The sequence below is a fragment of the Gavialis gangeticus genome, unplaced genomic scaffold, assembly GCF_001723915.1.
Source record: "Gavialis gangeticus isolate Ggan-Ray unplaced genomic scaffold, GavGan_comp1, whole genome shotgun sequence".
Lineage (NCBI taxonomy): Eukaryota > Metazoa > Chordata > Crocodylia > Gavialidae > Gavialis > Gavialis gangeticus.
Window position 1 is genome coordinate 5,077,259 of NW_017729032.1, and position 7,600 is coordinate 5,084,858.

General features: G+C 47.1%; 1 protein-coding gene across 2 annotated transcripts in view; it reads left to right on the top strand.

The window, feature by feature from the left end:
* Positions 1–7,600, top strand: part of USP35 (ubiquitin specific peptidase 35) — a 44,992-nt gene that overhangs the window by 9,427 nt on the left and 27,965 nt on the right. The window contains exon 3 of one of the 2 annotated variants that reach the window (XM_019524440.1): positions 598–706. The exons of the other annotated variant lie outside the window; for it this stretch is intronic. The gene's annotated coding sequence lies outside the window, so the exon portion shown is untranslated. The remainder of the gene's footprint in view (positions 1–597; positions 707–7,600) is intronic. 2 annotated transcript variants of the gene reach the window in all.

Sequence of the window (7,600 nt, forward strand, 5' to 3'; positions counted from 1 at the left end):
AAGGAAATTACATTGGCAATCGGCAGCTGGACGTGGGAGTGGGTAGGGTTGGAAGGACTTCAGCTGAAGTTAATTCCAATTAAAGAGAATGTCCTTATAAAAATGGAATATTAAAAAGAATCACTTGGGTCAACTTTGATTAAGGTGAGAGAGACTGTGTGTGTGTGCGTGTGTGTGTTGGTGGAGAGAGGGCTAAAAATCCTTTTGGAGACTTATTTGCTTACTTTTTTGCTCTGTTCAACTCCTAGAGTGAAACTAGACTGGTTAGTTCGGTTACTCTGTGCGTAGTCTGTTTTGGTTTCTGGTAATTAGCCTGCACTTATGCTTGTGCATCTTCCTTCCTGCAGGGACACTCAGTAGGGTGAAAAGTGCATATTTTAAATCTTGGTGAGAACGTCTTTCTATAGCAGGGTTTTCAGTTCTGTGCACTGAATGAGTTGGGGGCAAATATAGAAAAATTCCTTCCTGATCCTCCTAGGCCAGATTAGCAGGGATTTGGGAGGGGGGAGGGTGTGAATTCCCTTCCTCTGTATAAGAGGCCATGGTCCTCTTAAGATCTTCAGTATATATTAACCAGCTTCTTCCCTGTCATTGCAGTGACAGGACACTGGCCTGCTTACCTGCTCTTATGGCCTGTTACGGGATGTCTTTGCTGTTTCTGGCTCTGTTTTGTAGCTGCACGTGAAGACTTGATTGGTGATTTCAGGTAATCCTTATGGTAAAATCTGGATAGTAGCAAGTGACGAGTGTGAAACAGTTAGAAATGAGGCCTGTTGGTCATTATTGTCATGTAGTAGGTTCTACATGTAATAGAAATGACTGTGGTTTAAGACAGATCTGGGTGTCTGATTAAAATGGTTGCCTGTGAATGCAGGAGACTGGACTCAAAGGCTCAGGAGACCCTGTTCAGTCCTTGATGGCGAACTAATATGTGATTTATATAAATAGAGGCTGCATCATTATGCAGATATGGTGACTCCTAACTTATGAGCCTTTTTACTCTACCTGAAAAGGCACTTATGGGGGGGATGTGACAGCAGACTTCAAATACTTGAAGGGCTGACCTAAAGAAGAGGGGAAAGCACCTTGTCTCTCTTCTTCTATAGAAGGAAGGATGTGGACGAATGGCTTGAAGTTGCAGCAGAGTAAGTTTAGATTGCATACTTGGAAAAGCTCCTTCACTGAGAGCAGCAAGGCAGTGGAATAGACGCCTAGGGAAGTTGTGGACTCTCCATCATTGGAGGTGTTCAAGGAGAGGTTAGACAGCTGTTGTTCAGGGATGATCTGGGTGTATCTATACCCTGGTAGAAAACGGGCATTTTCCATGCTTGTGGGCTTTGCAGGTTGCTCCTGCTCCCCCCCTTTCTTTTCTGTTACATGTGTTGGGGTGTTTTTAAGCCCCCCGCCAGGGGCATTGGGTGTTGGCAACAGCCAAGGTTAGGGACTTTAACTGGGGTGTGCTGGTTCTCCTGCTAGGAGCAAAGCCAGAGGTTCCTGGCAAGAGGGTCGTGCCCCTCCGCTTTGTCAGGCCAATCTCACCCCCCCATGTTTGGGTTCAGGAAGGGAATTTACCCCATGGTCAGATTGGTATGCACACTGGGGGTTTTTTGTCTTTCTGTGTAGCAGGGGGGCATGGCCTTTTACCCGGGGCTTCTTGAGTATATATTGACCATGTTTATGGAAGCGGGACATTGGGTGCCGTGGTTCCCCTGCTTTACCTGTGACTGGTTAGGGTGTTAGGTCTGTGTTGTCAGGGTTATGTAGAGTTTAGATGATGGTTGTATGGGATGGTGTGGATAGTGATAATCCTGTGTCAGGCAGGGGGTTGGGCTAGATGACCTTTGGACATCCCTTCCAGCCCTACTTCTCTAAGACTCTATAACTTTGTTTTTATGTAGGTTTTTTGTGGGCTAATACATTGTATTTAGGGCTTTTTTAGGGCTCTGTTCTGCCGGACCCAGGAAGGTTAAGGTGACGCCCATCTACATTGTCCCAGACTAGAGTTGGCAGGTCTTCCCCAGTCAGGCTCACGGCCAAACACAGCCTATTCACTTCTCCTGATCAGCAGTTCAGCTTGCTTGTGACTATAGACTGCATCTGGACAGTGTCCCAGCTCAGCCTGCCTCCAAGCTGGGGCTGCTGCTGTTCCCCAGTACTTCATCTGGCCCTGGTGCAGGGAGTTTTGCCATCTATATTTCTCCCTGGATCCATGGCCCTCAAGTGAAGGGTGATCTTTGCAGTCCCTTTGCTCATCATATCCGGCAGGTCCCCTTTGTTGTGCGCAAGCTCTGGCTGTATCAATGTGGGCCTGCCCAGGGCCACTGAGAAGCAGCACCCCCAGCCCTGTTCCCTCCACCAGTGTTTCTTGCCTAGCAAGTAAGGGAGGGGGAAGGCCATTGTTTTTTCTCAAGATCATTTTGAGAAATGGCTGAATCATCTGTTTGGAATTTTCCTAGAACACTTTGCCTGAGGCAGACTCCTGGCATGGAAAATTTCAGCCCCTGTAGGTCAAAGCTTGCCAGAAGGTGTAAGCAATTGAAAACCTGGTCTTCAAATAGGAAGTGTTGGGCAGACATAACTGTAGAGACTGCTCCCCATTTTTACTTATATGGTGGTAGAGACCTTCATCTGTTTGGAGCCGTGTTGTGCCAGGCTGAATGCAGAGATATAATGAATGCTTCAAGCAGAGTATAGTCCCAAGAGCAGGCATTGCAGGTGGAGGGGCCAAACAACCAGACATGGGGAAGGAACAATGGAGATACCTAGGGGTATGGAGACACAACGTGGTTATGTATCCTGGATTTTACTCTGTAGTAAGACATTATAACCAGCTCTGAGTAAGCTATAGGGGCTCTTGCAGTCCTGGCCACTCGAGGCAGGGCAGCTTGTTTGCATTGCACCAGTGTCTACCCCAGGATGAAAGTGACTGGCAGAGTGGACACACAACCAGTAAACCGGGGTAACTTTTATTAGTATACAGTGACTCCTTGCTTTTGAGGGGCATTTCATCCCAGAGCAGAGTGACTTTCACCAGGGTAAGGCTGTTCATTGTGTGTCCATTAGATTTGCACTGTGAAGCGAAGTTGACTTGCTCTGCTTAGTAGCAGGAGGAAGGAATCCAGACTCATGGTAGAGATGATTATCTTTTATTAGACCAACTAGATTTTTGCCAGAAAAATATTTATTTTTATTGCAAGCTTTTGGGCACCAACACCCTCCTTCAGGCATAGGAGAAAAGATTGTAAGCGTTCTCCTGGGTAGAAACTTATTCTGTTTAGTCGCTTGCTGTCTTTCCATGTTGTTGAATGAGTAATTCTGTGGTTAAAAAGCAGTCTTTGGCCTCTACGGTCTCTCTCTTTCACTTCTGTTTGGGTTGAAAGAGCATCAGTCATGGGCTGCTTCCTTTCTGCTGTGATCCTCTCTCCTTTTGCTGTGAACCACAGGCCTAAGGGTGTCTTGAAATGCTTGTGCCCACCTTTTCTGTTCGAGGAGGAATGCCAGCCATGTCTGACTTCCCTTGTGGGTCAGTTGACAAATCGAGGCTGGTCCAGGAGGCAGAAGAAATCTGGGTGGCAGAAGGGCACAAGCATGGAGCACAAAGTTGGAAACGGGCTCGTTGGCACATACCCATGATAGAAATGATGGGGGTTTAATAAGACAAGCCTGGGTGTCTGATTAAACAGTGTTTTCCCTGGAGTTTCCTGCTCTGTTTCCATCTAGGGCCTGCTGTGAATCGGACAGGAATGTTGTTCCAGCGAGACCTTTGTTCTTTCAGCGGGTTTTCTTCTAATCGCTTGCGGCTGGGAGGTTCGGGCAGTGACAAGCAGCCAGCTCTGCTGACTCGGCAGTCTCCGTCTTGCTCCCTCCCGTTGCTTTGGCAGCATGACATCAAATTGCAGCAGTTCCCTGATGAGCAGGATTTGCATTAGCCCCTTTCCAATTAAAGGCTGGGGCAGCTGGCCGAGCTCCAAAAAATGAAGGGCCCGCACAAGCTGTGCAGGGTCTGGTCAGAGAGCTCTGTACCTCGGTCGGAGGAAATATAATGGGCAATCCCAGAGAAGGCTCTTAATGTGGGGAGGTAGAGGAAGGAAGGCAAAGCATCCATTTTAAACAGAGCTGGACTCTTAACAAGACCCAGGCAGCTTCCTTTCAGGCATGTGTGGGGTAAATTTGTTGGGTGGTTTCTGAACGAGTGAGTTGCCCCCCTTCTCCTGAGCATTTAAAATCAGTCCCTGGGGTGGTTCTTCCCCTCCAAGCACCAGGACACAGCCCTGGATCTCATTTTATCTCGGGTCTTTTTCTGACCCTGTTGCCATAGCATCTGGGCACAGATGCTCCTGGGTCCTTTGTCCAGCTGTAGACTCAGAACTGCTTCTGGATCTTGCATGCATAATCTTTTTTTCCCCCCTTAAGCTGCACTTGGCTTGGCTCTCGCGTACAGAGGGGATAAGCAGCCGTTGAGAGACGGCTTGTCTTCCATGGGAATATCTTGTCTGCATCACCAGCTGGGGCACTCTCCATACGCCACATCTGGAAATGCATCCAAAAGTGGTCCTGATGGGATGTCTCCAGAGCAGCATCAATGCCACACTTTCAGGTTGGGCCATATGACGTGCTCAGGAATGCCCCTGCCAGAGACACGATGCCATTATGGTGAAGACATACCTTCAAAGGTAGCAACAGGGCATGTCCTGTAGGTCCTGCACCCTTCCTCTGTCCTTCTCTGGGCCCTCCAGACTCGGTCACCTTCCCCTGCTTCTGTCATGCATTCCTGGCCTTTCTGTCCCCTCCTGCTTCCTACCTGTCCTCTCCTTTACTTTGAATTTAAAAGAAATGGCCAAAAGTCACCATGCAACTCTGGCACTGTGCCAGTTCATACCAGTTGAGGGTTTGGCCTCATCTCTCTACCCTGTAATTCACCCTTGGGTTGCTTTGTCTGTCTGTGTCTTTCCTTCAGAGAGTTCATTTTCACGAAGCATCAGCACTTCCACAATCTACTGAAGCCAGTGGGGCTGGTGTGGCGTGGTCCCTTCTTCGGATGTGGACCTTATTTATTCCCATTTGCTGAACAGACGGCTTACCTGTTCATTTGTCGGAAGTGCTGCAAATGTGAGTGTGTGTTAATCTAGATCTCCATCCACTGGAGTCCTTGGCTTAGGGAAATCCAATCCTTCTGCACCTCTCAATATTGCAGTGGTCACTCCATTTTATGGAGAAAGGTAGGGAAGTTGCAATCAAAGTGACATCAGTAGTCTCTGGTCCTTTGCTATATATCTTACTCTTTTCCATCTTGTGTCTTACTGCTTCTCCTGTTGGATGGTTCACCATCCTCTCAACTGCCCTGGCCCAGAACTGATCTCTTGACCTTCCCTCCCAAGGCTGCCTTCTCTCCTAAAGCTGAAGACCATTATCATTTCCTATCCCTCATGTCTGCAGCCTTGGGGCCCACTTTGATTCCTCTTGCCTCTTTGCCAGCATATCATTACATAGTCATATTCTGTGGCTTCTCCCCTCATGATGAAGGTCTGGACTTCATTATTGGCAATACCTGTCTCGTAGGGCAGTGTCCACCTCCATCCAGCCCTCGTTTGCCTCTCTCCATCTGAAACATTTGCCTCAGAGTTGGTATTCCAACCTGGGGTTTGTCCAGGTCGCCAAACTCATTGGAGTCCCATCATGGCCTCTCCATTGTGCTGTGTATTGCTTCCAAGCATCTTGCCCTCATTGTCAAGGTACATCAGTAAAGGCTTTGGACAGGGTCTCCTTTCATGCCCGCCTCTGTCTCCCTCCAACTTCATGGCTTTGCCCATTCATCTGGAACAAATCTTAATGTTTTCCCCTAAGAAATGGGCTATTGCCCAGTTAGAAAGGGACAGGAAGGGATGTTTCCTTCAAAGCAGAGGTATCGCCCACCTCGCAGCAGCTTCTTCTGCTACTGACCTTCCTTTGGTGTCCTCAACCAGAGGGTGGAGGAAGAGGCAGGGAGCCTCCCTGGCCCCTCTCCCAACACAAGGATTGTTGAAGCACTGGATGGGGTTAAGTCCAGTCCCTGCTCACAGGCAGCCATATCATATTGCTTTAATAAACTGGTCCAACTCCATTTTTATTTCTTTTTCCTTTTCTCTCATGACTCCTACTGGAAGGCTCTCAGACCTACACTCCCCTGGTGTTTAGAAACCTTCTAATTTCCAACCTAAATATATTCAAGGCCACTTCATATGCATTTGTTTTTGTGCCAACATTGTGCTTTTAGCTACTGTTTACTTCCCTGATTGTATTTATAGCCAGCAATTCTTTCTCTTCCCAGCCTCCATCTTTTTTTTGCTGGACTAAGCAAACTATGTTCTTTTAGTCTCCTTCTTGTAAGACCGGCTCTTTGTTCCTTGGTCGTCATAACAGCCTGTTTTTGAACCTGTTCCAGTCTTGTATTTCTCTTTTTGGAACACACTTGAGCAGGGTGCTCCAGGTGAAGTCCCATCTGGACCTTGGAAAATGGTGCTAGCATTTCCTTGTTGCAACTGGAAATGCCTTGTTAGGTACATCCCGGATTGGATTTGCTTTTTGCATGGCTGCATCTTGCTTGTAGCTCATCGTTCTCTTTTGCCGTTTTGAATTCATGAGCACCATTAATCCCTAGGTGCATACACTCTTGTAATATTAAACTTCATCCCGTTTCCATTACTCTAGTTCTCAAGGTCATCCAGGCCTCCCTGCGTGATATTCTGATCCTTCTCCATTTTGATGATACCTCCCAGCTCTGTGCCATTGTAAGATTTGCTCAGCATCCTCTTTTCGTGACTTTGGCACAAAAAAATCGAAAATATGAAAAGAAGATCAGTCTCAATCCTAACTCATGAGGAACTCCACTAGTAACCTTCCTCCAGTTGGATAGTTTCCCTTCGAATACAACCTATTGTCTCTCCTTAGAAAAGAACCTTTGAACCCAATCCTTGTCTGCTTCACAAGTCTTGTGCAAACTCCTATCTTGTTAGTAAGCAGAAATGCCTATCTTTAATCTGTGAAGTCAGCCATGTCTGCTGTAATCCAGATCTAGCAGGTATAAAACCACTAAAAGATCTGAAGTGACCCTGAGCTGACTTCTCTTTAACCTGTGTTTCTCTTAACTTCTGAATTCTTCTCGTCTGTGATTATCATCTCGCCTGCTTACTTCCTTTGCCTCTTCTTTTCATATTGACTGTAGCCAAGCAGATGCAAGCAAACGCTAGAATATATCACCATTCAGCATCTTAAGCAGTCTGCATTTGGGTTGGGTTGCTTCCGTCATGGATCTGTAGCTTTCAGTGCTTGCCTTTAGACAAAAATGAATGCTGTATCTGGGTGTATGTCCATGCTCCACATCTGGATCTCGGAAGTAGTTTGTGAGCACGCAGGACTGGAATGTCCTTTAATTTTCCATCAGGCTGGTGCAATAGCGCCCAAAATGTTTTAACTTATTGGTGGTGCGTTAATGTCCCTAGGACTGTACACTTAACAGCTGATCACCCCAACACATCAGCTTGTTTTATCATGTGTGTGATTTGCATGCTGCTAAAAGCTAATGAAGACTCTTATGATCAGCAGATGCCCCCCCCCCCCCCCC